The sequence below is a fragment of the Pipistrellus kuhlii genome, unplaced genomic scaffold, assembly GCF_014108245.1.
Source record: "Pipistrellus kuhlii isolate mPipKuh1 unplaced genomic scaffold, mPipKuh1.p scaffold_m20_p_6, whole genome shotgun sequence".
Lineage (NCBI taxonomy): Eukaryota > Metazoa > Chordata > Mammalia > Chiroptera > Vespertilionidae > Pipistrellus > Pipistrellus kuhlii.
The window spans coordinates 22,827,483-22,855,254 of NW_023425562.1; the positions used below are offsets into that span (position 1 = coordinate 22,827,483).

The 27,772-nt window shown below is 48.1% G+C and overlaps 1 protein-coding gene across 1 annotated transcript in view; it reads left to right on the forward strand.

The window, feature by feature from the left end:
- The first annotated feature begins 496 nt into the window (after positions 1-496).
- The window catches only part of EYA2 (EYA transcriptional coactivator and phosphatase 2), a 201,420-nt gene continuing 174,144 nt past the window's right edge, over positions 497-27,772 (forward strand). Inside the window, exon 1 of the mRNA XM_036419140.2 lies at positions 497-816. The gene's annotated coding sequence lies outside the window, so the exon portion shown is untranslated. The remainder of the gene's footprint in view (positions 817-27,772) is intronic.

The following is a 27,772-nucleotide window of genomic DNA, read 5'->3' on the forward strand; positions in this document are numbered from 1 at the left end:
TCCTCTGGCAGGTATCACCAGCAGTGGAGCTTTCTCATCCTGCAGGGGCCACCAGCTCAGAGAGGTCTCCCCTGACTCGCTGGCTAAGATTACCCTCCCAAGCACATCATTTCCCCCTCCGCGGTAATTACAACTCTCTGAAACTGTCTTGGCTCTGTGCTTGTTTGTTTATGGTCTGTGTCCCCATGCGAATACAAGTTGCGGGAGGGCAGACAACCGGAGTCCACCTTGATGGAGTTGGATCTCCCAGGTGCTGTACCCGGCACCATAGCCCTGTACGCTGAATGAGTAGGAGGATGAATGAATGAATGGATGAATGAATGAATGAATGAATGGAGTGTCATTGTTGAGGTCCCTTCCAGGCAGTCTCTCCTTTCTCCGAGGCCGCGCCTGGGCTGCAGAGGGAGGAGGTGCGGGGTGTCTATCGGTGGGTGGGGAGGAGCCGGGCCCTCGCCTCCCTCCAGGACCGGCAGGAGCTCCGCGGGGTTGCAGGCGCGGAGGGCAGCGCGGCCAGCGGCAGGGCCGGAGCCCCGCGCCCTCGTCCCGGCGCCGGAGGTGTGACCCGCCCAACCCAGCGCCGCGCCCCGGCTCCCCCGCGCGCCCACGCACCGGCGCGGGGACCCGGGCGGGGGCAGAGGGAGGGCCCGGCCCGGGGAGGGGAAGGGGCCGGTCCTCCCGGAGCCAGCGGCCGCGGCAGCCCAGGAGGCGGAGGCAGCGGCGGCGGCGGCAGAGGCGGCAACGTGCCCGCCGCTTCGGACCCGCGCCCGCCGGTCCGCCCGCCCGCACCGCGCCGGGGCGCCCTCTCCACTGCGCGCGGTGAGTACCTCCCGCGGCGCCCGCCCCGGGGCCGCCCGCGGGGTTCGCCGGGCCGGGGGCGCCGCGGAGCCCCTCGCCTGGCGCCCCTCGGCAGCATTGCCCAGCCTGGGCCTCCGCGGCAGTTGGGGTGCCTGGGGGCGCACGGCTCCCTCGGGGCTCCCGGGCCTGCGGAGGTACCAGGGCAGCGGGGACAGCGGACAGATCCTCTCCTCTCCGGAGAGAGTCCGCCCCGGTTCCCGGCCTCGGTGTCCTCGCGTGCGTTTGGGGAGCCGCGACCCTGGAGTTTGCACTCGCGCGCGGGACAAGTGCATGCCGCGCAATGGTGTGGACGCGTCCGGCCGGACTGCGTTTGGGTAGTTTTTACGGGCCCGGGTGGTTCTCCAAAGGGGCGCTCCCCCCATAGGACCGAGCAGGCACCGGGAGCCGGAACCCATCGCCCGCCCCAGGGCGCGCTTTCTGGGGTCACCGGGGAGCCCCCGCTGGGATGCGGGGCCGGGGCTGCTGAGCCTTCTCCTCCCGGAGGCTGCGTTTCTTTCTTCAAGTTCCTCTGCGCTCGGCCTTTGCTGGTCCAGCTCCCCCGGCTTTGTGAGCGAGCGGGCGTCCTGGCGCTGGTTGAAGTTGAAACTTAGAAAACTTTACCTCCAAAGGATGCTTAGGAGGAGGCCAGGGTTTTGTTGTACTGGGAGGAGGTAGAGAATGGAATTGTTTTCCAGCCCTGCGTCTCAGGTTCAAAGGCCGTGCTGGCTCTAGCTCCTGAAAGTATATTTCCTGCCCCCCCAAATGAATAGTTTGTAAGCTCAAAGAATGCTAGGAAAGCTTGACTGGTAAAAATACAAATACTCGCATCAGCGCGCGTTTCTCAGCTGTTGAAAGTGGGGCGCCTTGTCACCCCCAAGTGAAGCCTCGTTCAGTGAGTGACAAGCGTGCGCGAGGCTGCATTCTGAATTAGTGTTATTTTTCTAAAAATTAAAAAGAAAATACGTGACTAGACCAATGCCGAATTTTTTTATGGATCCTATTTTCTTTTCTTCCCCTTTCCCCGAAATGCTACGTAATCTTTAATTACTTTTATATATATATATATATATATATATATATATATATATATATATATATATATACCATGAAGGTATAAATCACTCCTGGTGGAGGTACCTCTTAATTATGAGGTGCAGCAGAATGAGTGAGTATCAGAGCGGGGAGCTGCTCACCAGAGCGGAGGGGAGGTAGAATGATTTACAAACATCAAGTAGGAATCTGAGTGCTGAATTATGTTTGAGTTAGGCAGCTCCCTTCCAAAGGAAATTATGGCCAGCGGACAGTTGTTGTATTTCAAACCGAATGTATTAATTTCATGAGCCCTTCCTCTCTTGCTTGAGTGAAATTTCTGCTACCAGGGTATGAGCTCTGAGCTAGTAGCTAGCAGTATTACCCGCTGATGCCCCATTTGGGGGAAGAGAAGGAGGACCTTCCTTTAAAAAAATAATCTTTGTGGAAAAAAAAAATCTCGCAGGCAACTTTGCCTACTCATTCCCCACTTTCCTCTCCCCATCATTTAAACTTTTAGTTGCTTGCATTTAGACATCCTCAGACTAAGGAAAGTTAACAAAAATTTTATGTAACAAATGAGGATGGCTTGAATCTTGCTCTTGACTACCTATAAATAGTGTTTGTATTCGTCATCTCCTGTCCTTTGGAGGAAACTCCGAATTTTGCCATTTCAACCAGAGCTGGCTAGACTCGAAAGCTGAACTTTTTCTTAATGAGTTCATTTGCCTCATACACAGCTTTCATAGTTACTCCATTCTTCTCTTGCAACGTAGGCTTCACGATATTATTATTTTTCTCTTAAAGGAATTAGCATTTTTCCTCCAGCTTGAAATAGCTCATCGGGTACAGTGGCTGTGGGTATGAGAAAACTCTGTAAATGCATACATCTCTTTCCCAAATATTAAATAACTAGAGAAAGTTAAAGTGAAGTAAAGAAAACAAAGATGTGACCCAATACTTTGGGATTTTTAGGCAACGGATGCTTTAATCACTTACGTTTTAGAATCTTCTTTTCATGCCTTTTGTGTTGTATTGAACACATAAAGAGATAGGATTTGTTGACTTGTTATAGGATTACCATTTGGCAAAAAAAACAAAAAACACCCAAGACACGCTGTTTCAAATCAGCGGTATTGCTTCTGCTTTAAATTGCATGTAAGCGATGGAAAGCCCTGCTCCAGACGGATAAATTGATAAAGTGCTAGCTGCTGTTGGGAGAACGAAACAGTCCTCAGCAAAACCGCCCTGTGGTGTAGCCAAGTACATTTTGCATTAGGGTCTGAGCAAGCTACAGAGATCCCAGCAGCTTGGGGGAAGGTACACACAGTCCGAGCACGTCCACTTTAAGACGTTTCGGTTCCCCCCTGACAAGACGACTCCTTTCCCACAAAGAAGAAACCGTTTCCTTATTTTGTTTTTCAGTTACTTTTCCAAAGATAACTTGTGTCCCGTGCAGGAGACCCGAGTAACGCCGAAATCCAACCGTAACCGGCTCAGAACAAGGACTCCTTCTCGCTCCTTCCACCAGATGTTTTTTAGGTGTCCTCAGCTGGAATGCCCAGTTTGAAACTAATTAGGCCAGCAATAAACTCCTTGTATAATAAAATCGCAGGCCGTTATGGTGCATAAGTGGGGTTCCCAGCAGCTCCTGACAGATGCCTCTCTCAGGCAGAGAGAGAGCCCCGGGGCTGTCAGGAGCAGATGAAGGGAGTGAGATATCTTGTTTCGATATTTGCTTGTCCCTAAATATCCACGGACACCATGAGAAACGCATTAGCCTCCGGGAGAGAACGGGTGGAAGTTACAGCCGGGGTAAGGTTTTGTCTTGGCTGGGCAGGCCTCCTTCGTGTCAAAATGCTTGGGGTAGATGTAAAAGGGTCAGCATGTAAATTGCGTGTAAGAGATCGCATGCAGTGGCCACAGGTCAGAGGTGCATATGGCGTGTGTTGGAGCGTTGAGTGGCGTGTGTGTGTGTGTGTGTGTGTGTGTGTGTGTGTGTGTGTGTTGGCTGGGTGAGAAGACAGGAATTCCGCAGGAGAGAGGGGAACCGTCTCCCCCAAAGATTACATGTAAAGGAGGAATTCGCCTAATTACGTAGTGCTTATCTGTGGCGTTTGTGGACGTGAAGTGGCTGGTTATTCGGTTACCTCCAAAGGCCGAACCCGCTGGCTCTTGCCAAGTCTGGTTTTGTGAGTGGAAGGAAACTTTTCTCCCGGCTAGCTGCTCTGCAAAAGGAGTTGGTGGACTCCGCTCAAAAGGAATCTCTTTGCAGAGAATTAACCCCACAGTTGAGAAAACACAGCCTGTTGACAGAAAACACACACATACACACTCACCCACACTTCCCACCTTCCTCCCCGATCCCCATCCCCCAATATCATAACAGCTTTCTTAATAGCCTCCATCCCTTCCCTCCTCCCCCCAATCAATTTGGCAGTTCAAACAGCCCCGAACACACAAGACAGAAAGAAGGTTCTGGTAGGGAAACAATTAGCCGAGCGACAGTGCTTCATTTTTGCTGTTTGAAGGTCTTACCGGGCCTAATGGTGTTTGGCTAGCACCTCTTCTAATCCGGGGGCAGCCCCCCCCATTAGGTGGCAAGTACTTAGTGTAACTGGCTGTGGCTCGCTGGTCTCCTTGTAAATGAATCAAGGAGGGCAGGACTTGGTTCTTTATTGCGTGCGATTTAAAATCAATTTCAAGATATGAAAGTACCTGCCAGGTTGTCTTTAGGGTGAAAAGGATGGAAAAAAAGCCACCATCTTTTACATTTATTTTTTGCTGCCCTCCTTTGGCCCATTTTCATGGTATCGGTGCCTTTGCCATTTCTCTCCATTTGCAAATTGCATCCTTGTGTCAATGATCATGGTGGAAGTAGCTACCACTTATTTGAGCACTTGTATGCCAGGCCTGGAGGCGACTCTGAGACGTGTTTTTAGGATGGGTTCTCACAACAACCCTTAGAGTCGGGTATTTATTCTATTATTATTATTGTTATTCCAACTTTGTGAACGAGAAAATTGAGTCTCAAGTCCAATGACTTGTGAGAGGCCACGGAGTAAGTGAAACCAGAATCTAGGCCCAGAGAACATATATGCCCCCATTCCCCTTGCAGAGAGATGCTGAGTTTGGAGGGTTTTAAGTGCATGGAGCACAATTATGATTTTTTTATATGTTTTTATTGGCATCAGAGAGGAAGGGAGAGGGAGAGAGAGATAGAAACATCAATGGTAAGAGAGGATCATTGATCGGCTGCCTCCTACACACCCCACACTGGAGATCGATCCTGCAACCCGGGCATATGCCCTGACCAGGAATCAAACTGTGACCTCCTGAGCCATGACCTCCTGGCTTATAGGCTGATGCTCAACCATTGAGCCATGCTGGCCGGGTGAGCACAGTTACTTTCTGATGCTGCCCTGAAGTTCTTTGTTGCTGTTTTAAAAACAGAAAAAAAAAAATCATATTATTTAGAAAACACAGCTATAAGCCTTTGTGAGCTGTGATATTTAACAGGCTGTGTGTGTGTGTGTGTGTGTGTGTGTGTGTGTGTGGTTCCGTAAAGAAAAATGACTGTTTATTTACAAGGGCTAATTTGATTTGTTCCTTCGATACTAAAACACCACACATTTCAGTTCCTAAAAAGAGTCAATAAATTTATCGGCAGCGGCGAGGCCCTAAAATGTTACGGGAGGCAGCCCAAATTGAGTTTACTGGAAGGTGCTAGATTGCTATGGGGTGGGTGGTTGTTGGAGGGTTAGATTATAAACATTTGGAGAGCGAAGAATAATTTGGAACAGGTGGTCCCCAGAGTCAGGTAACTGGAAAAATTTCTCTTCCACTGTGAGGGTTAAGGGAGGCCATCGGCCGCCTGGATCAGGGATAGGCAGGCTGAGGGTCAGGGGGCGCAGCCTGGCGGGATGGATGGGAGGGTCTCTGCACACGTCCTGGGCCTGGAGCACAGCTTCGTCACCGCTGTCATCGCCCTCCGGAGGATGCTAGTTAGGGCGCAGATGTGTCTGCTCAGCTGCTTGGCAACGTCGGCCTCTGTGTCGGATAGATGCAGGCATTTGCAGCAGGAACTTCGCTGAACAGCTTAGCCGGGAGACGGCTTCCTTCTTACCAGCTTTCAGAACGTGCCCATGGCCCGACTGTCTTGCCCCGATAATGCTAATTTTAACATATTTTTAAATGAGGGAAGCATTTAAAAGAGGCTAGAAATGAGGTTGGCATTTAGTGTCCGTAGTGATACGTCGATACATTGAAAATGTGTGTGATGTCAATGGCTTTGGATTTCCCCCCTCTGTTTTCTTTGTGAGCGCAAAGTTAGATTTTTTTTTTTTTCTTTTAAATCTATGCATTCCCAGATGTAACCTAGTCATACATATCTGCTCAGAGCCGCTCCAGGGAGAGTTTTCAATTCTCTGTGCATTTAACTGAAGCAAAATGATACAAATCGACGTCTCTTTCCCCCAAAGAATGAGGCACTGGCGAGGGCCTGACTACTGTGTGAATACAGCAACTTACTTTTGTCTCGCATCAGCTGAATCTGTCAGTTCCCCTTTCTCTCCTAGTCATCTCCCGAGCACCGTCTTTCGTAGCTGAAATATACAGCGTGTGAGCCAGAAGACATTTTAATTTCGTAAAGAAAAGTCATGCCTGCGACAGCCGGGTCTGTTTCAACCATTATTGTTTCTGAAGCGTGCATACTTTGGGGTTTCATGGTAAGAGGTGGGTTTGCCAAGAAAGAAAATTATAGCAAGAAATATGTTGAAAACATATACACTCTGTTTAAGAAATGGGAAAAACACGGAAAATTCCGCGCGGTAATTGCTTTAACGTGAGTTTTAAATGTCATTGTTTGACTTATGTCAAAAAGTCCCTCTTAGCTAATTCTCACATATCGCCGTTACCACATAGCGCACCTTAAAAAATGGCAAAAGTTGATCTGAATCTGGATGACCTTTGAGGCTTTAAGAGATATCCTTGGCCCTCGTGGAAACATTCCAAATTTTTAGATTGTGCAGGCCATTTTTTTTGAAGGGTACTTAGATATCGATTTTATTTTCTTGACCCAAAATAAGAAAACATGGGGAATTCTCAAAAGCTTTTTACAGGCTGCTATTATGAGAAGAGAAGCCAAACCAACATGTATTAGGTCATGAGCTTGAAGTGTATAAATAAGGCCCATGAAGGTCACCAAAATGGGGGGTGGGGCGGGTGTGGGGGGGGGATCACCAGTTCTCCTTACCTCGGCCAAGTCCCAATTCCTGCCTCACAGACGTGTGTAGCTGAAGTGCACTCAGAAAGGGGCTTTCTGAGCCCACGGTTCGAACAGTCTCCAATCGCCTTGGATTCTGAGGGCAACAGAAGACATCCTTGGGGTGAAGTGAGGTAGGAGGCCCAGGATTCCCACCTCCTTCAGTCACCCCTCCTGCTGCTCAGGAGAAAAAGTGGGTTCAGGAGGCACACACACACACACCCCCGCACACATTTTATCCCCGGTGTTTGGGTGCCCGGAAGCCAACGGTTGAAAATGTGTTGTGTTCCTTCCAGTCGGTTTCCTCACTTCCTATCTCCTTCTGTGGTCACTTTGTGATGAAGGTATGAATAGTTCCCAGAACAATTTTTTTAAACTATATTTTATTGACTTCTTACAGAGAAGAAGGGAGAAGGATAGAGAGTTAGAAACATCAATAAGAGAGAAACATCCATCAGCTGCCTCTTGCACACCCCCTTCCGGGGATGTGCCGGAATCCAAGGTATATGCCCTTGACCGGAATCAAACCCGGAACCTTTCAGTCTGCAGGCCGACGCTCTATCCACTGAGCCAAACCGGTTTTGGCCCAGAACAATTTTTTTTATTCCTGCGAACATATACCTGTTTTTAGCATTTGAGGTACAATGAGTGAGAACCTTTAGGTTATTGTTGATTGGCAGCTCCCCGAAATACGGAGAGACAGGGTGTGGGGGAGGTGTCCATGCACCCTCTTGCTTGGTACCAGCCAGGTGCTGATGGGAGTTCCACGCAGGGAGAACACTTTTTTTTTTTTTTTTTTTTTGAGAGGGTGGAGGGTGTCCGTGCAGAGAGGTTGTTGTCTTTTGTGGGTGTGTACTGTTTACATGTCCAGGCACTTTGGTTTCAGTGTGTTCTAGAAGCATTTGTCTCTCTAGCGAAGGTCTGAGTGTCCCTCTTGGTCAGAAAGGGGGTGGCGGGGGAGGAGCGCGGCCAGATTCCCGCACCTCCGGCCTTTGTGTGCCTGGTGCGGGAGCAGGAAGCGTGCCTCGCTGCTGGGATGGTGTCATGTGGCATCGCACGTTGTGACTTGCCCCTTGTGTTGTAAGCAGAGTTTTGGTCCCATCCAGCCGTGAACAAGAATGGAGCCGAGGAGATTATTCACCTCCGGTCTGCCATGGGCCCGAGCTGTCCTCTGGCCAAAGATGCCATCCTCCCTGGAGACGTCAGTGTTGGGGTGTGGAACAGGGGAAGGAGAAAGAATGTCTTAAACTCAAAATTTCACATGTCTGAAACGCTCCGAATGTCTTCAATTTTTCTCTGACACCGACAAGAAAGGCAAAGTGACAAAAATGGACATAGATGCAGGCAGAGAGATTGGGGGCCTTGAGCTAACGTGGGGGGATTTCTGACAGCTTGGGACCCCTGGAATGCCTTGCTAGAGTGAAAGCTGATTTGGGAAATGTCTGTTCCTGCAGCTCTGCTAGCACGCACTCGTGTGTGTGTGTGTGTGTGTGTGTGTGTGTGTGTGTGTTGATTGGCAGCCAGGTTTATTTTTCGTAAATTGGTTTTTGTTTTTAAGAGAACACAAGATTTATTTGGAAATAACAAGTAGCCCATATTTATTGAACACTTACGTGCTAAGCAAACACTTATATTTTTGCCTCTAAATAGCCTTCGATGGAACATGCTGTTATTCTTATTATCCCTGTTTTACGGCTGCGGCAACTGCATCTCAGGAAGGGGAAGCAACTTGTGCAAGGCTGCACGGCTTGTGTCAGGGCCAGGACTGAACCCAGGTTTTGTGTGTGTGTGTGTTTGTTTGTTTGTTTAATATATATTTTATTGATTTTCTACAGAGAGGAAGAGAGAGGGATAGAGAGTTAGAAACATCAATGAGAGAGAATCATCAATCAGCTGCCTCTTGTACACTCTCTACTGGGGATGTGCCCGCAACCAAGGTACATGCCCTTGACCGGAATCAAACCTGGGACCTTTCAGTCCACAGGCTGAAGCTCTATCCACTGAGCCAAACAGTTTCGGCTGAACCCAGTCTTGATTCTGAGGCCCATCCCTCTGGTTTCATAAGAGCTACCTTTCCTCTGCCCGCCCGCCTGCCTGGGAGAGCTGCTTTTGCCTTGGGGATATTAACTGATGACCAGGCTGGGTTCAGCCAACAAAAGTTGGGTTCAGTTATGAGACACCTGCTGCTTTCCAGACTCTTCAGCCTGTCCTTGTAGGACTCGAGGAAGGTTTAAAGTTGGAATCTACTGACCTGGCGGCTGCTTCCCTGCAGTTCGCTGGTCTAAGCTGTTGCCCGTGACAGCTTTCATGCTAAAACAGCAGTTGAGTAGTTAACTCAATAACAGAGATCACATGACCAGCCAAGCCTAATCTCTTTCCTCTCTGGCCCGTTACCGAAGAGGTGCGCTGACTCCTGAGCTATTGCAATATGACAAGACAAATTTTGTTGACAAGGAAGAATATGCTCTTGGGACATTTCATAGACCATTTCACTGATTTATGATTAACCAAATGTCTCCTACATGCCTGATGCATTGCACATGACGAGAGAAAATTAGCAATGCATTCATTCTTTCACTCATTTTTCAACAATATGTGCTGAGCTGTGTTCTAGGTGCTAGGCTGATTGCTGGGGATCCGGAGCAAGAAGAACCCAATTTGGCCCCTCTGATAGCAGGATCCCAGTGTGTTTTTACCAATAGCTCACTGCCTCTCTTTCCCATTGAGGATTCAGAGAGCAGCGATATGACTTCTTGAGCTTTGCAATGTTCAAGCAGCAGGATGGAGGGAAAGACCAACTCTGCAGACCCTCCTCCAGCGAAGCCACGCCTGAGTCAGTAAGAGCAGTGCCTTGGCTTCTGCGCCTCGAACTGTGTCAGGCCATGCCATGGCCCACTTCTTGCCTCAGACAGATGTCAACCTTCTGCTTTCCTTAAGAGGTGGTGAGGAACAAGTGGGAGTCGGAGAGGGGAGGGGGTCAGACTGCCTGAGCGTTAGCTCTGACTTATAGCCTAGAGCAGTGGTCAGCAAACTCATGAGTCCACAGAGCCAAATAGCAACAGTACAATGATTGAAATTTCTATTGAGAACCAAATGTTTTAAACTTAAACTTCTTCTAATGCCACTTCTTCAAAATAGACTCGCCCAGGCAGTGGTATTTTGTGGAAGAGCCACACTCCAGGGGCCAAAGAGCCACATGTGGCTCTCGAGACACAGTTTGCCGACCACTAGCCTAGAAATTAAGAGCATGAACCCAGGGGCCAGGCTGCTTGGGTTCAAATCCCTGCTCAGCATTAACCAACTACTTAACATTAGGCAAGTTACCAAACTTTTCCCTGCCTCCCTTTCTTCATCTGTAAAACAGGCTGGATAATAATATGCCTTCTTAAAAGTGTTATTGTGGAGATCAATATAAAGTGTTTGAAATAGTATGTGGCAAGTAGTATGAATTTTATCAGTGTTGGTTACTGGTTTATTATTATTATTATTGTTATTATTACTATTAGCCCTGTGCACAAATCGGTGTGCCAGTAGCTCTCTGCAGGGCCTGGCTGCTCCGTGCCCGCTGCCTAGAGACCCATCCGAGGCTGGGCGTGGAATGCTCATGCTGCCTGCTCTCAGCAGCTGCCCCCCACCCTGGGACTGGGGGACTCCAGCAGGGCTGGGAGGACTGGGCGCTGCCATCTTATGGCTATTGGCACTGCCATCTTTGTGACGGAATGATGGTTAATTTGCATATTGCCCTTTTATTGGATAGGACTTTTATTAAGCTGTGTGACCCTAGGAAAATGACTTAGGCTCTCTGGACCTCAGTTGCTCCTTTATGAAATTGGGATAATATAAGAATAACAATAATAACTGCTTCAAAGAGTCTTTGTGATAATTTAAATGAGGTATTACATGTAAAACACCTCACTTTGCTACAGTGCCTGTCTATGCTGAGTGCTTACTAAGCTAGCCGTTATGCTCATGCCAGCTATTACTACCCTCGAAGTTACAGAGAATTGTATCCTAGGTCAGTGATATGCCTGTAAGGTATTGGTCAGTCAAGTCCTTTTTCAATATCAAGGGAATGTACGGCGAATAGCACAGACCCTGAGCTCAAATCTGGTCTGAGCCTTACGTCCACCGTTCACTAACCCTGCCACCTTGGTGGGCTGGGAGCTGACCTCTCAGCCCCCAGGCAGTGGGGGCACAGGGCCGCTGTCCCTGGGTGGCTGTGAGGGTTGAAAGAGGTGGCACCCATAAAGCACGCAGCAGGGTGTTTGGCACATAGTAAGCACTCAATAAATGGTAGCTTGTATTATTATCACCCCCACTCCCTGCTGCACCCCCACACCCAAGAAAGTACTGAGCCATTAGTAAATTTTAATTGGAAAATAAAAGAACACATTTTAAAACTGCCAAACAGATTTAAAGTAATATTCATTAAACAAAATTAAAATATTCTATTAAAGCCAGACTTTGGGCTCAGACCAAATTTTTATAACCCGAGCTGAAAGGCCAAGGAGTCCCCCAGCCACAATGGGGACATTGTGATTGAACCCGAGACTTCAACGCTGCTATTGAGCAGTCTTTGAAATGCACGTTTCCCCGTTAAAATAAAAGGGAAGTCATGGGAAGGAAAAAAAAAAAATGAGGTTCTTGCTCACACCAACAAACCTTAATGAACTGAAAAAGAAAAACAAAAGTTTTCTCATTTTTTTCCCTGCTGCCTTATCCTGCCAAAGATGCATGGCCCGCACCTAACCCCAGGTTGAATGGTACCCACTCAGAATGTCCCAGATCTGATATGCTCTACCAGCTACCTCGACCCATGGTCAGCAAACTGTGGCTCGATAGCCACATGAGGCTCTTTGGCCCCTTGAGTGTGGCTCTTCCACAAAATACCACAGCCTGGGCGAGTCTATTTTGAAGAAGTGGCATTAGAAGAAGTTTAAGTTTAAAAAATTCGGCTCTCAAAAGAAATTTCATTCGTTGTACTGTTGATATCTGACTAATGAGTTTGCCAACCACTGACCTAGACTAAATCCTGGTCTTCACCAGACTTACAGATAGTGCAGTGCATGATGGGTGCATGATGGAGAGCCGAGATTTGGGAGCCCTGCTGCCAGGTCGTGCCTCAGTTTCCCTGTTCCCAGAACGGAGATTAAATGCTGTATAGGGCTATGCGAATGTGTAAGAGTTAGCTATCCCTGGTAATGTTTTAACCTTGTGTCATTATCACATGAACGAAACTTCTCCAAACTTCTGGGGCTTCGAAGAAGTAAAGTATACCAGTATGCCTTTACCTGAAGAGTTCTGGATCAAAATAATCTCAGTATTCAGGGAGGAGAATTGGAGAGTGAAGAAGTGGATTTAAACGTCTCTCACAAGAGTTATGAGGTGTCAAACACCTTCGAAAAACTCAGTCCTTTCTACAGCCAGAACAAAAACCCCGTGACATATGTGTACCTGTTTAACAAATGGGGAAACAGAGGCTGGGGCAGGCAGCCCCTCTGGAGCAAGCACACGGGCACGCAGACCCCTCCCTGACCCACGAGGGTTGCACACGGCTCTTTGCGCCCCCATGTGAGCTGCTGCCAGGACTGGAACAGACGAGGGCACTGAGGCCCCAGGGCAGGACTTGCCGCGGTCACAAGGCCAGTCGTGGCAGAGACACACACACACACACACCCCCCCCCCCCCGGTCCCAAGAAGAGTTGGGACTTTGGGTTTTCTGGCTCAGAGGTGGAGAAGAACACACCAAAACCCTGGCACTGCAATGCTGCCGTAGGCTCCAATTTCAGGATTTTCATTTTTCTTCTCATCTCCTTTCTTCTGTCATGGAAAATGTCTTTTTCTCTAGAAAGTCTGCCTGATTTTTCAGTGACTAGGTGGGGGGGACAAACTTCCTGGGTTTTCCTCCTTCATCCTCCTCCACCTCACCTCCCACCTCCATTTCCTCCAGAATATGGTAAATGGAACTTCCTCATTCATTCATTCATTCATTCATTCATTCATTCAAAAATGTGTGCCAGGCACACTGCTCTGGGCACAAAGAATACAATAGTAAACAAAGCAACCTAAACCTGCTCCCTCCTGGAGCTGCAATTAAGTGTGGAAAGACCAAGTATAAGCACATGAACATGTAAGGGACCCAGATTGTCAGATGGTGACAAGCCTGTGTGGCAAAATCAAGAGAAGGTGAGTGGAATGTACCTGGGACAGGGAGGCCTCTGTGAGCAGGCAGCCACTGTGCACGGCTCTGAAGGAGGGAGGGTGCCGATATCTGGGGGGAAAGGGAAGGGCAAGTTCAAAAGCTCTGGGATGGAAGCAGCCTGGAGGCTGATGGGGCTGGGGGAGATCAAGTGGTTCAGGGGCAGGGGGAGATGAGGTCATGGAGGAGGGGCCTGATCAGGTAGGGCTGTGCTGGAATCCCACAGCCATTCTGTGTCAATCAGACACGTATAAAGTCAAGATCATTATAATTTTGAAATGATTTTTTAATAGATATGTAGGACCTAAATCTGAAATCAGTAATTGCTAGCTCAGATACCCAAAGTGGCCAGACAGATAACAAAGTTAATGAAGTGGGCTGGGTGGTGAGGAATGAAGACCATGTATGGCCGTGTATTCTGACTTCTCAAAGGACACTACACTCTGGATTTTTTTATGAGAAATGTCCTGATTTTTAAATCACCACGAGGACCCACCAAAACGCACTTACTTGCTCACAGAACCTAGGGATCTAATTTCAGTGACAAGGCATAGCGCCTTCTCTCATTCTCTCTTTTCTTTTTACCAATTCTTGGCCAGAAGGATGCTAGGAGATGCTAAAAAATTGTTTCCAGGAAAAAGTAGGACTCGAGTCTCCTGGGGAGGTGGGGCTGCGACTTCTTCCAAGGAGCAATCAGTGTGCCTCATTTTTATGTCTTTCTCAGGATTTTTTTCCTGATCCCCCCTCCTCATGGGTAATGGCAACGTGGTCCAAATCTACCCTCCTCCGGGTTTTCGTTAGTTTCCTGATGATGATGATTTTGTCATCTGGGGTTGATTTAGGAGTGGTGAAATGTTTGCAGGTTTCCTAAATGGTTGTCAGCCACTGTTTAGAATGGCAAAGCATTGCTTGTGGTGTTCACATTGCAAGGGACGGGGTGATAGTTTCCAATGGCTACAGACATGAACGTGGAAAAGGAGGGAGGGGGGGCGTGATGGATTCCACACAGGAGATTGGAGAGTTGAGTAATTAGGCAGGGACGGTGGGGTGTGGAAGTGAGCTCAGCTCTCAGAGCTTTAAAGAACCGAGATGTCCAAGCTGACAACGCTGAATCCAAAGTCCGCCTTCCCCACCCCAAAGCTCAGGGTCAGCAAAATCCCGACCACGGAGCCACACAGGCGTTGAGATTGTTCTGCATGGAAGAAACAGAGAACTTACTTTCGAGGTGGTTTCAGTAAAAGGAAATGTATTGACGTGGGGAAATGACAAGTTCTGGGGAGTCCTGCATTTGGGTATGGCTGGTTCAAGAACTCAAATGTAGACGACATACCCATTTCCATTTGTGGGCCTCTGGTATCAGCCCATGGTTCCTTTCCTCCTCTGCGCTTTGCCCTCCATTCTTGCCTCCGCTGGACTTTTCCATGTCCAATCTAGGGGCACTGCAGTAACATCTGACACGACAGAGGTTGCACACCAGCAACCGAGATGCGTTCGATTTGGTCTGCAGAATATTTAATGCAGAAAAGGGAGCCAGTGCTTGAAAATCTAGACATTTCACACACACACACACACACACACACACACACACAAATGCAGAGTTCTAGCTTCCATTAAAAATATCAGGAGATCTGTCAGCACTGTGCCCACGTTTCCACATGATTTCAATTGGCTGGAGCTGAGAAATGGTTGTCTCTTGTAGAAGGGTGAGTTCTCAGTTTACCACAGTCCCCACCTCTCCCTATTGTCTCCCTGACCCTAGGCTCAGGATCAGTCACCATTGACTGTTGAGATGGTTGTTCTAGAGTAGATGTAAGAGGGAAAGGACATCTTTCCTACAGCCAGGTCTCCAACAAAAGTATGAAAATGAAGTATAAGCCAAGTTGGTCATTAGTGTTAAGGAAATGAGGAAAAAAGCATGTGTCTTTGGGTAAGTCAAGTTTTCTCTACATGGACACTGAACAGTGGGGATTGGACGATTTTTGTTGTGGAGGTTCGTCCTGTGCATTATAGGATGGCGTTTAACACGTCCACATGTGGACCTTACCCCTTTCAGAAGTAAATCATTTCCTGAGGTCCAGGCACACACAACCAATTTAGTAAAAATAAAAATAAAAAAGTTTTCTCACCATAAGTAAGAAACACTGATCAGAATTATGTCCCCATAGGCCTAGATTGGCAGTGAGGTTATGAGTTGGCTGATTTTGGCTTAATCGTAGGTGGACTTGCCAACTGTGGAGGCCACTTAAGACTGCCTGCCTAAGATGTTAGAGAAGGAATTTAGCGCTGGATGAGAGGTTGAACGATCTTGGAGAATTTCTTAACATGTACCTTAGAGAGGCCACGGTAGATGCTACTTGGAAAAAATTTGCAAACAGTGGGTTTTACTAAGGTGATTGGGCAGCTATCAAGGCTGGCTCGTGGATGCATCCTCCAGCTCTGGTTCTGTGAAGCTACAGCACCGAAAGTGCATTTCCCCGAGACCGCATCTTTGCAGTTGGTAACAGGGTCTGCCATGGGAACCCACGAAGACCTGGATTGTCCAGGGAGGAAGAGCAGTCCTGTAGGCTGGAATTGTGGACCACGTGCTCCAGAGCCCAGCCAGGGTCTGCAGTAGCCATGCTTGGGTTTCCTTATAATAATGATAATAGGTGCCAATCATCCACTCAACAGGTATTTCCTGAACACCTACTATGAGGCAGCTCCTGTTCTAGGCACTTGACAAGAAGCTAAGAGCAAAGCTTACCTCGACCTTGCCCTCTTGCAGCTTGTGATTTTGGTGGAAGAGAGGTAGACAACAAACAAGGACATAAGCAAGTATAGATTTAGTATAACAGTGTGTTAAGTGTTGTGAATAAAAGGGAGCAGGGGTGGGAATAAAAGGGAAGAATAGGGAAGAGTGGTGTGTGTAGTTTAATTTTAGTTTAAAATACAGTGGTCACTGTGGTGCTGTGCTGGTAATCTGGCTCTCTTGAAAGCAAAGGCAATGAGTTGTAGCGTTTGCCACTTCCTGTTGTGTAAATACTCTCACCATGGCTGATCTAATGGCATAGAGCCTCCTGTGTTCAGGAAGGGCCAGGAGTCCATGGTCGCTGGAGCACTGAGGGGGGGCGGGGCAGGAGATGTGGTCAGGGAAGTAGCCAGAGCATTTTATGCCATGGTTAGATTTTTGGCTTCTACTCTGAATGAGGTGGGAGCCCTAGGACAGTGGTTGGCAAACCCATTAGTCAACAGAGCCAAATATCACCAGTACAACGATTGAAATTTCTTTTGAGAGCCAAAAACCGACTTCTGCGCATGGGCCATGAAGTTTCCATCGCACTGTACCTTTCAATCACACACATATTTTGTGGAAGCGCCACATTCAAGGGGCCAAAGAGCCGCATGTGGCACGAGAGCCACAGTTTGCCGACCACTGCCCTAGGAGCTCTCCATGCAGAGGAGGGACAGGGTCTGACATACCTTGAACAGAAGGTAAATCAGGGGGACAGTCGGCAAAGGCAGAGCAGGGACTCCTAAGAGGAGACTGTAGGAAAGAGGTGACGGTGACTTGGACCAGGGGGGTGGCAGCAGGAGTGGTGAGAAGGAAGTGACCCTGGATATATTTTGAAGGTGGAGATGATGGCCTTTGCTGAGGGAATGACCTGGGCATTTGGGAGGATGGGGCTGGCAGGGGGAGGAGCAGGTTGGAGCACTCCTATGAGTAAGTACTTACATGCACCATGGCCTCCTGTCCTCACTGGTGGGTTCTTTCATTGTCCCGTTTTAGAGAAGATGTGACAGGGACCCGGGGAGCTTAACCAGCATGGCCAGGCCAGACCCCAGCACGCTACCACTGCGCTGTCCTGCCCTGTTTGCTGGGCTCTCCTGGCCCCACTCCTCCCCTTTGTTTTGAGGACACGGAGGTGCAGGAACCCTGGAAAGGAACTGACAGAGGCACCGAGCCCCTCTCCCTGGCGCAGGAAGAGCTCCCAGCCGTTGTGGCAAGCACACTTGGTTCTGCTCAGTGGCTCCATCGCCAGCCTCTTTCCCCGACCGTTTCATTGGATGAACCCCATGAAGATTAATATTCCACTGTAAAATGCACACTTTTTAAAAAAAAATGAGCAGTCGATAGCTGAGAAGGCTTTGGCTTTGGGCAGACATGGGTTGGAACCCACCGCTTCCCAGCTTCACTTGCCTGAGCGTCCGTGTTTTCCTCGGTGGAGGGGGCTTATTCACGGGTTCCTCTCTGATGAGATGCGATGCTGTGCACGGGGCACTGTGCCCAGCCCCGCGCCCCCACATGGGGCTGCGGGAGGGGGTGCTGGCGTCTCAGGACTATTATTGGTTGAGAGAGGGAATTAGGAAGTTGGGCTCAATTTTGGACAAACGCTGAGTTACCTTAGAAGCTGCGCTAGGCCGGGGATTGCAAAGCACATGGTGACTGAGAGCTCTGAGGTTTGGCTTTTTCCTTTCTTTTTCCTTTTTTTTGGGGGGGTTGGGGGGGGTGGTGAGGGAAGTGCTGGAGATTGGAGGCCTCTTTCTGTGTTTTCGCTGTGCGCACCAGGCGGCTGGTCCCTGGCCATTTTCTGCTGCCCGGCTCCCAGAGGAGCCGGCCTCGGCCCCGCAGAGCCTCCTGCCTTGAGTTGTCATTTGTCGAAGACAGAACGGCATGTTCTCTCAGCAAGCAAATCCCCAGATGTGAGCCCGTTCGTGGCTGCCACGTTTTTTCCTGATGAAATTCCTGACTTGGTGTGTTGTGTTTTCTTAAAAACACGCCCACTGCCTCCAAAAACCTCAGCCGGGGAAGAGAAACATTTCTCGTTGAATTACCAGTGTTTGAAATGGTGTCAAATTATGCCCCACTCTCATGGTGTCGATACGCCAGTCTTTCCATTCACGGCATTTGCGGACAGGCTGAGATGGCTGAGCACGGCTATTATCTAGGCCGCCCTGGCATCCTACAGATGGGGAAACTGAGGCCCCGACAGGCCAGGGAGGAGTGCCACAGGCTATGTTGGTCTCCGAGATCCCGTTAGACCCAGATCTCTGGAAGACTCCTTTCCTTCTCCTTTGTCCGAGGTCACAAGCAGGCGGCCTGCGGCCACCTCTACCCCACAGATGTATTTTTGTTGGCCCGAGGGTGTTTTAATTTGAACGCGTTGCCAGCATTTAAAAATCAGGAGATTCCTATAAAAACCCAGATTTCTGGCTTCTCTTGGTCCAGTGGGAGATCGGCCAAATGAGGTCCACATTCCTGCATGGTGACAGCTGAGGATCTCAGTAATGACCACTTCCTTTAGCAGAGCACGTCTTCAGTCTGCCACAGTCCCCACCCCTCCCTCCAGTGTCTTTGGACCCTGGGGCTGAATGTCAGTTGCTGTTATAGAGCTTCCCTTCCTGGTCCTCTGATGGTGGAATGAAGAGGAAAGTAAAACATTTCTTGAACGTGTGTCTTTGTCAAAAATCTATATACATATAAAAGCCTAAGCAAGCATTACAACTGAACGGAAAGACAGGAACTATCAGTTGACTGGTCGCTGTGACATACACTGACCACCAGGGGGCAGATGCTCAACTCAGGAGCTGCCCCCTGGTGGTCAGTGCACTCCCACAGTCAACATCCCGTAGCCCCTCCCCCTGCCAGCTGCACCCCCAGATAGGCCCAATTTGCCCCCCCACACACATAGGCCTTGATCACCGGCAAGACTGAGGGACCCCACCTGTGCATGAATTCGTGCACCAGGACTCTAGTGAAGAAATAAAAGATGAAATGAAGTAGCTATTGGTTCAAAAACTAATAGTACAGCTCTGGCCGATGTGGCTCAGTTGGTTGGAGTGCCCTCCCCTACACTGAAGGGTTGTGGGTTGGATTCCCAGTCAAAGTCCATACCTAGGTTGCAGGCTCCATCCCCTTTCAGGGCCTGTGCAACCCATTGGTGTTTCTCTCTCCCTCTCTCTCTCGCTCTCGCTCTCGCTCTCTCTCTCTCTCTCTCGCTCTCAAATCAAATTTAAAGACAAAAACAAAACCCTAATGATACAAAGCATTATTATGGTAAGGAAAGAAATTCCTATGAATTTAATATGCAAACAGAAAACATCAGTGTTGAAAGAGCCAGCCCCTTCACTCACTGACGCTCCCTTCCCTCCTCTGCCAACATTACTCTGTGGGCCCTGCATGCCAGGGCCATCGTCTCCACTTATTTTTTTAAGGCAGAATTAAACTTTGGTGACCTTAATCTGCCCTACTTCTCTGAAACTTGAAATGCTATCAAACTGAATTTTTAAAGTTTTTAAAAGCTTAACTAACCTTTAATTGCTCAAGAAAGAGTGTGCGTATGAGTATGCTGTGTGTGCGTGTGTGCGTGTATGTGCAAGCGCATGTGATGTGTTCTTGATTTATGGGATTTCCCCTGAATAGAATTGGACGAAAGTGGGTTTTCCCTGGCTCTGGGACTGCCGCTTCTGGACTTTGCTGTAAATGTAAGCCAGGGTGCAAACCCAGGGTGGGTATAACTCTCAGTTTCTATCCAGGAGCTGGGTTAACATTGACTTTCTTTTCTGGGGCACATTGGAGGGCTCATGGAGAGAAGAGTTGAGGGCACCACATTTTTAAAAATGACCATCCCTCTTTGTGTGGGCGAGTTGACCAAGAAAAAAGAGAATAACATCTCCAGAATACCTGTGTGCCAGAATCTCGTGAAACAATTGCCTTTCTGCTTTCCAAAGTGGGCTTGGGAACTTCCTTTCAATATTGACACGTCCATTTCCGTGTGTGTCAGGAAGAAATAGAGCGAGGTAGCCTATCAAGTACATAAATGAGTGGTATTTATTAGAACGAGGCTCGATTTGCTTACGGGAGAATATGAGTCCATTTAAAGAAAAACATGCGAGCGGTACAGGTGGTTTGGGGATGTGTCAAAGTCAAGAATGATTGGTTTCATTTAATCCTCACAATACTCGGAAGTGGTCAGAGGGTCGGCTCACCCTGAAGTTTGTCACATCTTGTACTTCCTCAGAGCACTTAAGCTTCTCATGAAATACATGATTGTGTGATCTTTTGCATACTTCTCTGTCTATGCCTGTCGATTCATTGTTGTATTCCCAGCATCCGGCAGAGTGTGCTCACGAAATAGTAGCGTAAGAATGCATGGGCATCATGCAAGGCAGGAATGGCGGTCCCGTTTGATAGATGAGGAAACTGAGATTCAGAGGGGCCTGTAGATTATGGCAAAGCCAAGATTTTAACTCATGACTCTCAGGCTGCACAAAGCTTAGAAACTTTTTGCCAAGCACCAACCAGTACAAACACCAGCACATGGGAGTCAGGTCAGACCACGACCTGATCGGGCCCGTAGCAAAGTGAGGAAAAGGAGGTAGATCCAGAGCATTTCAAAAAGCTAGACGGTTCAACGTAAAGAATGCACTGTTCCTTTTATTTTATTTCCTTTCCATTTTAAAGGTATTGTGTTTTCTTTTTATGGCCAAACAATTGCACATTTGTGGTCTTTAAACATTTTGCTTAGCAGACCAAAATGGTAGCCTCTTGCGTTGGTTCTCCCAGCGTTTTCTTGTTTTTTGAGACTTTCTAGCTGGTGGAATCCTGGAGTCTGAGGACCCTCAGACAACTCCAGCTGCTTCTTGAAACAGGATGAGGTTTCCAGACTTTCCTTGGACTCCCCGTTTCCTGTCCTGGAGGTGAGGGCAGGCCTGTCTCCCTCTTTCCCCGTGCCGTGGGCAGGCAGGGCCACCATGCCTCTGGGAGAAGCAGGAGCTGCCAGGATGCCTCTGGTTGGCGTGACATCTCTCCTGGAGCTCTGCTCGCTGCTTTCCCTGCCAGCACAATGCAGATGGTCTTTGCCTTTCCTAGACTGATCCAGAATCCTGATCTAACTGGTAGTTGTAACTACACGTGGTGTGGGGTTTCCCTCGGAAGGTCTGCCCATTGGAAACTGGCTGGGAAACTGGCCGGGTACCACCTCTCCACACCCTGCCGGACATCCAGCTGTGACCAGACTTAGACTGGCTTTTGATTGGGGAACCTCCAGAGTGGGGACGCTGTGACAGCAGCTATGGAGACTCAGGGCTGAAGTACCCCAGCCCTCCTCCCCTCAAGGAACTTAAGAGACTGGTAGATGCGACAAGACAGGCCCAGATGTTTACTAGGTTCCAGGATGCCTCTGGTTGGAGCCCAGAGTATAAACTCTTAAGGCTATGCAGCTCTTCACAGTTTAAAAGGACATCCACACTTATTTTCTCCTGTTTCCATTTGCATCCTCCAAAGTGAACGAAGCCTCGCTTGCATTCAGTCTTCTGGTGTCCTTTCCTGTCCTTCCCTTTTTGGTTCCCATTGCATCCACAGGGCATTACCTCACTCCCCAGTTCCAGGTTAGACCGTGACCAGGTATGGATCTTACTCCCCAGTTCCAGGTGTGGACCCGTGACCAGGTATAGCTCTTACTCCCCAGTTCCAGGTGTGGACCCGTGACCAGGTATGGCTCTTACTCCCGAGTTCCAGGTGTGGATCCAGCCAGACACAGCATTCCATCCCCAGCCCTCAGGGATTGGCTCAGGGACAGGGACTAGACTCGAGTTGAATGGGAGCCAGTCCTGGGAAGTTGGCTGGAGTTCTTGGGGAAAGGAGTCCTTACCGCCTTTGCGCTGGCTGGCTAGCCTGGTAGAATGTGGCCAAGTTGCTTAGAGGAGGCCAGCCTGAGGATGAAGGCAACCTGAGCGGGACGATATGGAGGCCTGATGACATCACTTGAGCAAAAGACTCCCCAGGACAGCACATGAGCACCTGCATCCAGCTCTCCTGAAAGCTAGAGCCACAGGCTATTCAATTCTTTTTCTTTTGCTTCAAAAAAGTTTGAGTGGACTTCCTCCCACTTGCTACAGACTAATACAGTTTGTCCTGTTTGCTGAGTTGCCCCGCTTCCTTTAATCATAAGGAAACTGTCACTTATAAAGCACTCTCGAATGCCTTTTCATAGCAATTGGACTCATATTTCTACAAGACAACATTGGCTTGTTTTTTAATATATTTTATTGATTTTTTTTTACAGAGAGGAAGGAAGAGGGATAGAGAGTTAGAAACACCGATGAGAGAAAAACATTGATCAGCTGCCTCCTGCATACCCCCTATTGGGGTGCCCACAACCAAGGTACATGCCCTTGACCGGAATCAAACCTATGATCCTTTAGTCTCCAGGCCAATGCTCTATCCACTGAGCCAAACTGGTTAGGGCAACATTGGCCTGTTTTGTTGATGAAGGATCTGAGACACAGAAGGGAAGGGAAAGCAAGTTTGCTTCTTTTCTTTTTGGAGCACCCTCACCAACTTTCACTTTGGAGAAAGACTGTTTTTAATAACCAGGGCACCTCTACCCCAGAGGAGGGGAGTGCAAAGGGATTTGAAGAACAACCCAAGCAAGAACAGGGAAGACTCCTGGTAATTTTACAATAGATACATAGAAAGTTCTGGAAGATGGGAGGGTAATCATTAACTGCAGGTATCTATGGGACGTGGAATGGGGGTGGGAGGAGACTTATTTTTCACTTTATGTATGTACTCTACATCCTGAAAACATTTATAGGGATCTGGATGGTTTTATACTCAAATAAATGAATTTTGAAATGTAGCAGCTGGCTTTCATCTGGAACAAGCATCAGACTTGACTTCTAAACCATTGAGGAAAAAATGAATCCATGAGTCTATATCAATAATATATAGATAAGTAAATAAACAGGAGGGAGGGTTATTGTTTACAGTAGAATGGCAAGGACCAGCTGGAAATGTGGGAGGAGGGCTGGGTTAGAAACACATCATTTTGTGATCATTATGGTAAAGATTGGTTCAGCCAGGAGTTCACCCATAGATACAAAATCTGGGGTGGGGTGTGTTAATGAGGATTAGGATATTGGCATGCTCTTAAAGGACCTCCCCATAGATGTCTTATTAATTTCAAGGCCGGAAATAGCCACTGTGCAGTGGCCAAATCGGAGGATACAGTGAGTGGATATTAACACCATCTTAAGGGGAGGGCGGCCCTGTGATACCCTGAGAAGGACTCCCTGTCCGCCACGCAGTGTTCTGGCAGAGAATGATAACCTGTATGATTGTGAGGAAACCAGCAGACAAAGCCAGATGTGGAGCGTTCTGTTTCCTAAAGGGCACCGTATTCTTCGAAAATGCCAATGTCACAAGACGGAGAAAGCAGGGGAAATGCTAAAGGAGCCTGACAGAGATGACAAGTAACTGCAGTTAATTCTAGACCAAATCCTACATCGGAGGGGAAGTGCCACCAGGGACAGGAGTCAGTTGACAGGTGGTGATTCGGAGAGTGGACTGGGTAAGACATTTTTGTAGGGTTACATTCACTGATGCTGATAACTGTCCTGTGGTCGTGTAAGAGAATGCCCTTATTCTTAGGAAATACACTCTGAAGTACTCAGGGGTAAAGGTTCATGATGTATACAACTTACTATTAAATGGTTCAGAGAAAAAAAAAAAACAACAGATGGGTATGTGCTGCATGCATCTGTGTGCATATGTGGAGAGAGAGCGCAATTGACAAATCAAATGGGATGAGATGCTAACAGCAGGTGCATCCAAAGATATACAAGTATTCTTTGTACTGGTAAGTTTGAAATTAATTACAAATAAAAAGTATAAAAATTATTACCAGCAAAAACTATATTTCACAATAATAGTACGTGGCATTTATTGAATAGCGAGACACAGGCAAGTTATGTGATTTACTCCTCAGAAAGCCCTAACATCAGGGGCGGTTAACATGCTCATTTCCACAGACAGTGAAGTGGAAGCTCAGGGCAGGGAAGACTCTTAGCAACTCCATAGAAAGCCGTGTTCTCACAGAAGTCAATCTCTCCAGAACCCCCACTCTATTCTACTAAACCAGGATGTCCCAAAGCCTGGGAAACCAACCTTTTGTGCGATTTCTAGGTGATAACATTAAATCACTCGGTGATTTTTCAAACCTCATTTCCATTCCCGTTCACTTCCTTTAACTCCAGAAGAAAGTCTCAGGTCGGTGCTAGATGGTTGTGAACACCAAACACTTGCTGATTCTCGCCGAGTCACAAAAGGAGTCAGCAGGCAGGCAGAGACTCTGGAGGGAAATTGGTAAGGAAACAATGACAATAATCTGTTAGAAAATTGGAAGAAATATGCGATCAGGCAACTCAAGAAAAAAGAGAAACACAATTAAAACCACAGCCCCAAGATGGGCAAAAATTCCAGCGGGCGAGGCTGTGGGGAAGCAAACACTCGTCTGGTTGGTTGGAGTGTGTATCTGTCTGGTCTTTTAGGGGTTCCTTTTGGAGGGCAGTTGGGCGGGATCTCTCCAAATGACAAATGCAACCACCCTTTAACCTGGCATCCCCCGGTAGGAATTGATGGTGATTATTCCTGTGCAAAGCAACACCTGTAAGTGTTTATTGTAGCCTATCTCTAACCATGGAAATTCAGGGAGGGCCAGGTGCTTACAGAGAGAGAGATGGCTGCATAGACTGGGTCCGTGGTCGGCAAACTGCAGCTCGAGAGCCACATGCGGCTCTTTGGCCCCTTGGGTGTGCCTCTTCCACAAAATACCATGGCCTGAGTGTGTCTATTTTGAAGAAGTGGCGTAAGAAGAAGTTTAAGTTTTGAAACTTTGGCTCTCCAAAGAAATTTCAATCGCTGTACTGTTGACATTTGGCTCTGTTGTCTAATGAGTTTGCCGACCACTGGGCTAGGTCTATCCACACAGTGGAGTACAACGCAGCAGTGACGGAGAATGACGCTACTCTAGATCCAGACACAAATTTGGCAAAAGCCCCCCCCCCCTCCCCAGGAATGCTACAAAAAGGAAGTCCTGTAGCATGCTGCTGTTTGTTTAAAAAATAGGCGTGGCGTGAATAGCAATAAACATTGCTGTTGGCTTCCTTATTTACATAAAGGCATTCTGAGAGGATACACAGGAAGCTGATGAACGCGGCTCTGCGGGGAGGGATGTTTGCACCGTGTCCCCTTATGATGGGAGGCCTGTGCAGTCACCAATGCTGGGGATGGTGACGTCCCATGTGCTCGTGCAAAACTGACCTCCGCTGCTGGGGTCTCCCTTCCTGCCCCTGCTGGGTCAGGATGTGGATGGCGGGGAAGGGACAGCTTCCAGGGGCTGCTCTGTGTTGGGGCTCGGAAGGCTGTGTGGCCCGGAAGTGGCACTGTGCTAATGTCCGGAGCCTCTGCCTCTGAACTACAAGCACATTCCTCCAGGCAACAAGAGCACATTGTGTTCCAGCCCCGCTCTTCCCCCCAGGCTACTTGAAATGCGGATCCTGCTGCCAACAGCTACTTTTAGGCAGGGCAGGCCATCAGAGGGAGAGAAACGTGAGAAAATAGCAAAATGGAAGCATTGTTTTTGAGGGTTTGGAGCAGGCTCAGGGAACTGGGGGGTGGGTGAGGGAGAGAGACAGGCCTGGAGGCGTGCTTGCCATCACAAATAAGCTATACCAACAACAGCAACAATAATCATAACAGTCACCTAACGTTGGTCCTTAACACTGAAGGGAAGAGAGGCCCTTCAAGACCAACCGTGGAAGGATCCGTGTCCTGGTCACGTGGAATCTCATCGGAAGGAGGTGAGGGATGTTTGGAGAAGGAACATCCATCCGGAGGCTGGAAGGGGCACAGTGAGATAGCAGTGACCTTGAGTGAAGGGCGAGAGGCAGGAGAATACACGTGTGGGTGGAGAGCATGCTGGAGAAAAGACCCTTTTTTTGAGGAAATGGGAGCTCTCAGGGATGAATTCGTATCATGTGATAAAAGGTTGTAAGGACAGTTCCAACTCCACCCTACTGAGAGCTTCCAATGCTGCAAGGAGACTGCCACCGCGGTAGTGAGCGGACCGTCCTCAGAAGCATGCAAGCGAAGCCTGGCTGGGGATGATGCAGCGGTTCTAGCTTTGAGCCGTGATGCAGGACTGGAGCAGGGGTTCACTGACATCGCTCCACGTTCCGGGGCAAAGAGGATGGAGGAGGGAAGTTCTAACCTGGAAAATGGAATTGATGTTTATGTAGAAGATTGTCCTTGGAGACTATGTTCTCCCTGTGTTTGGATGTTCCTGTGTCCTCTGTAAAATTACCGGTTTGTGGAATGTGAAAGTCTGCAAGTATCAGGATTCGATTATGTCGAAGTCTTTTCCATTGCTAAGATCCTGTGATTCTATGAAAATATGCTTCTGATTTGGATGAAACAGGATAAGGGGAATGTGTATGAAGTCAAACCTAAAACTGACACATCCAGAAATGGGGGGGGGAAAGAAAGAAAGAGAGAAATGACTGTGTCAGCATGTTTTTTGGAGATGTGGAGTTCATTACCAGAAAGAACAGCTAAAAATGTTGACAGTGGTTGCCCCTGGGAAAGCAGGCTGGAGGTGAGATTTTTCTTAAGTATTAATTCTATATTGTTATATGAATTTTAAAACTGCATGTATGTTTTTGCATAAACTTTGATTAAAAAAAATTTTTGTTAATCCTCACCCGAGGATATTTTTCCGTTGGTTTTTAAAGAGAGTGGAAAGGAGAGGGAGAGACACACAGAGAGAAACATTGATGTGAGAGATACTGCACTGACCACAATGGAGATCAAGTCTGCAACTGTGGTTTGTGCCCTTGACCAGAATCGAATCCAGTCCCTTCAGTCCGCAGGCCGACGCTCTATTCACTGAGCCAAACTGGCTAGGGCAAAATAAAAAAAACTTGTAAAAATTAAAGACAGATGATAATAGCTGCCATTTATTGAATTCTGTGCTAAGGAGTTTTGTTTTGTTTTTAATATTACTGTATTTAATTAATCCCATTTTAGAGATAAGGAAACAGGCTCGGAGAGTTGAAGTGACTTATTTTGTTTTAAAGAGAGGGTAGCTGTCCAGTATTTTTGTTTATTTGAGAATTATCTCTTACTCATATATACAATGTTCTGTTGTCCCCGGCCCAGGGTTCCACTTCCATGTGGTTTGAGGAGAGGATGGGGAGGTGAGTGCTACTGCAGAAAAGACTAAAAGATAACTGGAAGAGAGAAGATGACAGAAAAGGAGTCTGTGGCTTGGTTTCTAGACTGTACATTCTGAGAAATCCTGCAGAGAAACAGACACAGTGATGCTAACGGAGAGACTGATGAACAGTTGCATGTGACACTTGCTCTTTTCTCCTCTCATTTTGGCCTAGATGGAAGGGAGGCAAACTGGGAGCAAGCAAGCTGTTTTGAAGAGTTAACTCTGTGCCAGGGACAGGGCTAGGAATGTATGTCAGTATCAACCCACCTACCCCTGAGAAGTATTAACTGTGGAGGCCACTCCGGAATGCCTGCCACAGGGTTTCTCAGCCTTGCAGAGCTGGCATTGGGGCTGGGTAATTCTGTCATGGGGGCTGAGCACTCTAGGATGTCTTAGCTGCTCTAGAGTCCA